This window comes from Pristis pectinata, chromosome 17 (assembly GCF_009764475.1).
Source record: "Pristis pectinata isolate sPriPec2 chromosome 17, sPriPec2.1.pri, whole genome shotgun sequence".
NCBI lineage: Eukaryota > Metazoa > Chordata > Chondrichthyes > Rhinopristiformes > Pristidae > Pristis > Pristis pectinata.
This window is the reverse complement of record NC_067421.1, coordinates 38952654-38956683: the sequence shown is the minus strand read 5'-3', so window position 1 is coordinate 38956683 and position 4030 is coordinate 38952654.

The following is a 4030-nucleotide window of genomic DNA, read 5'->3' as shown; positions in this document are numbered from 1 at the left end:
GATTGTGAGTGGTTGGATTTGTATTGATGTAAATCCAGCTGACAGTTTATTTTGTGGCCGCTGTATCCACTTGCACCAATAAACAGAGAATAAAACACTTCAATAATGAAAATTGTTTTGCATTCCAAAGACTCGATTGCGTCGTATTAATAATATTTCACGAATCATTTATTCAGTTACACATTTGTTGCGGGGGGGGGGGGTGGGGAGGTTCTGTAATTTTTTAAAATGGGAGCAGGGGAAGGCGGATATGTAAAAGTTGCAATGTGAGAGCAGATAGCTCCGATATAAATAATTGAGTAATCGCGTTGAGTGGAGTGAAGTGAGGGTGGTGTGAGTTATCCCCCGTCACTCAGACGAGGAAGAGCTTTCCACTATTTACCTCACTACAGGGTGATCAGGCAATTTCTTAGTGGAGACACACCGACATAGTCTTCTATAGGGCCCACAGCGAGCTGGATTCCAGTTCAGGCAACAATATTGTCGCTTAGAAGCCCATTCCAATGACATCATGGCTGATTAATATTCAGTTATGGTTCGGTGATGGGATGGTTTTTTTAAAATTCCAAAATAAGCTTTGTTCATCATAAAAAAACAAACTATATACAACAATAAAACAGTGCAAACCTTCACATTCGTGTACGGATCAATCATTAGTGTTACCTTTCTATATATAAAAAACACAGCACCGATGCCACTCCTGTGGCTCCCTGGGGTGATACCCCAATCCGGTATTTACAATATTTAAGGAGCTTCCTCGCCTGACCCCGTCCCTCCTTCTCCTGTGGCAGAAGAACCCTGAACTGTAGTCCTTCCCCACTGGCGACCGCCCATCCGTAATTGTGCCTGAACCGAGAAGGCAGTTGAAGAGTCAAACCCACTGGCGGTCTGGAGTCACACCCGGGTGAGGATGGCAGATTTGCCTGCTTGCACTCTCTGGGCGTTTTAGGACATTCCGGTTGACTCATGTTTTCTGTTACTGAGAGCAGTGTATTATGTTTTAACCCAAGTTTATTTAATTACCTGAATTTTAACTCCCAACTGCCTTCTGTCGCTGGATAATGCATTAAGATCACGGTTCAATGGCCTTGCCCTCTGACTGTTAGTCCGGCCACTTAAACCACGACATTACCGTGTCCAATCCCAGGTCTTACTCCAACCAAGCATGGACCACCTTGAGTTAGCGAGGCCTAGTGAAGCCTTTTCTCGTCCTCTGGGCCACTGCAACCCATTCCAAAAGATGAATTCACCACTGCCTCAAACAGCGACCAAACCACCGCCACCAACACCCTCGCCGGTGGAGAATGTGCGGGAGCCGAAGTAACCCGATACTGTGGTTGTCTCTGTAAACCACTCCTTGTTTCCGTAAATGGAAGAGTTGAGGACATCAGTTTTATTGTTGAGAAATCTGCCGGGAATCATGGATGACACCATTCGGCCCATTGTGTCTGTGCCAGGAAATGGCATGAAACTCTTTCATATCAATCTCCGGTGTACAGATCTCAGTTAAAGTGTGTGTGTGTGTGTGTGTGTGTGTGTGTGTGTGTGTGTGTGTGTGCCTCCGTGTGTGTGTGCGTGTGTGTGTGCGCGCCTGTGCCTCCGTGTGTGTGTGCCTGTGTGCGTGTGTGTGTGCCTGTGCCTCTGTGTGTGTGTGCCTGTGTGCCCATGTGTGTGTGTGTGTGTGTGTGTGTGTGCCCATGTGTGTGTGTGTGTGTGTGTGTGTGTGTGTGTGAGAGAGAGAGAGAGAGAGAGAGAGAGAGAGGGAGAGAGAGGGAGAGAGTGAGACTGTCCCCCAATTTTAGCGTCCGATCTCAGCAAATTTGCAGGTGCCGCTGTGGAGTGCTGCAATTACATTTTATGTGGACATGTGATTCCCACCAACGGGCTAACATTTCATCTCATTCCCAATAATCCTCCCTCCCTCCTTCGGTGAATGCACTCGGTGTTCTCCTAATTCGGTTCAATGTACCACGGGAGCCAACCCCTACCTCACAAACCGAACCAATACATTCGGTCCGCAACATGTTCAACTAGGCTGGAAATATGGAAACTATTTAGAAGGGAGATGGGTGGGAGTGGAAGCTGGAGGGGCTGCTGCTAAATCTTTAGATTATATTCACGATCATTTAGTTCTACCAGATCCCCGGGGAGACATGTGAGCTTAGATACAAACGGCCGAAGTGGGAGCTTGGAATCTGAAGTTGTTTCCTTTACAATGGGGGCCTCGAATTAGTTCGAAAATTGCAAACGCGTTTAAATGGATTCCCAAAGCTCCCGAGGTGTAATGAGACTGAATGTGTCTTTGACTTCTTGACCCGCATTCAGACCCAAACTGAGTTATTTTTTCAGTGGAGAGGAGAGCGGGCGAACACTAAGGAAGCAATCGCTCGGGTTTAGAATTGGTCTGTTTTCCTGAAACTCCTTTGTTCTTTGAATCTGCGTTCGAAATGTGCGTTAACGGTTGGAGCAGGGTTAGTTTTCCGTTACCTCCCCGTTTCTTACCAGGGTTCACTCTACCCAACACATAACTGCTGATCTCACTCCCGAAGCTCTCTGACCCCCCACACTTTACGGCACGAGTCCAAATATTTGCTATATTTTGCCTGGAAGAATATTTCCTGAATTCACTCCTGGTTTGAATTATATACATTATGAAACAGAACTAGACTGATGATGAAAGTTAATTTATTTATGTGGGATAATAACATGATTTTTAAAAATCCATTCAGCGGCACTCTGTACTTTATCCAAGTGCTGTATTATGACTCTATGACCTACTTCATTAAGCTCTGGGCAGAGTCCACACTCGGCGGTCCCTGGCGGACATTTCCAACAATTCCTGATTTTACTCGTTAACTATAACGCCGTTCGTTGTTGACAACTATCAACACTTTACGATCCTATTTTTAAATGACCGGATTCCGCGCCACACGTGATATAGTCAAATAGATACTCGGTAATTTTAAGTTTTGACATCACTGTGGACGTCGGATAGGTTTGTGTGGCTGGTTTATCGTAAAAGGTTTAAAGTTTTCCTGGAATTTCCAAATATTTCTGAATGAGAACCTGCTCTAGATATTACATCAACCTTTCAGAATGGGTTCGATTTAATATCAACGTTGCTCCCTTGATTTTTTTTTCCTGGGTTATGTTTCTAAGGTCGGATCCCTCGGGCGTTATCTCTTAACCCAGCGTTCAAAGCGGATGTCTCCTGTGGAAAGATAACGGCACCTAACATTGTGCAGACTGTCAGTGGCAGAGAGAGGGTTGGGGGGGGTGGGGGCGGCGGGGGGTGGAGGTAGATGGTGGAAGTGGGTTGTTCGAGGGCACCTTCAGAGAGATTATCGAGCTCAACAGTTCCTTATGTTTTTTCTCTCTAAGAATTTATAACGAATAAAGAAGCAAACAGACTGGCAACTGGAAGCCGTTTCTGCTGTCTATGTAAACCCGTTAACTTCTTAAAGGACAGTCCGCTCCTGTGTTAGTTATTAAATTGTGGAATGATGCTGACCTGCGTCCGAGAACTGGCTCGTTCGTTCCTTCCCACATTTTTTTTTGCTTTACACATTTTGGAATGTGTGTCGAGCCTCTTCAGGCAACCTTTATTAACAGACGGTCGGTGCTCACCCGCCGCGTCTCCATAAAAGTAGGGAGCCCGTGAACGTGGCAAACAAGGTAATCCATCACAGTAACTGAAAATCAAAATACTACAGATCGGAAATAGAAATAGGAAATGCTGGAAACGTTCAGTAGGTTAGGCTGCATCTGTGGAAAGTGAAACACTTAACGCAACTCCGTTTCTCTCTCCACAGATGCTGCCTGACTTGATCAGTTTTTTTTCCCATATTTTCTGTTTTAATCCATCTCCGTGTTTATATAAACTCACGATAGAGGGAAGCTTCAATTTGCATGCGGGTATATTTGAGAATTTGAAAAGAATGACTCCGTTCGCTAGAAGTCAAAAGGGAGCATTTAATCTTTCTTTAAATTTACCAGTTTATATAGAAAATTACAACACGCCGATCTTTTT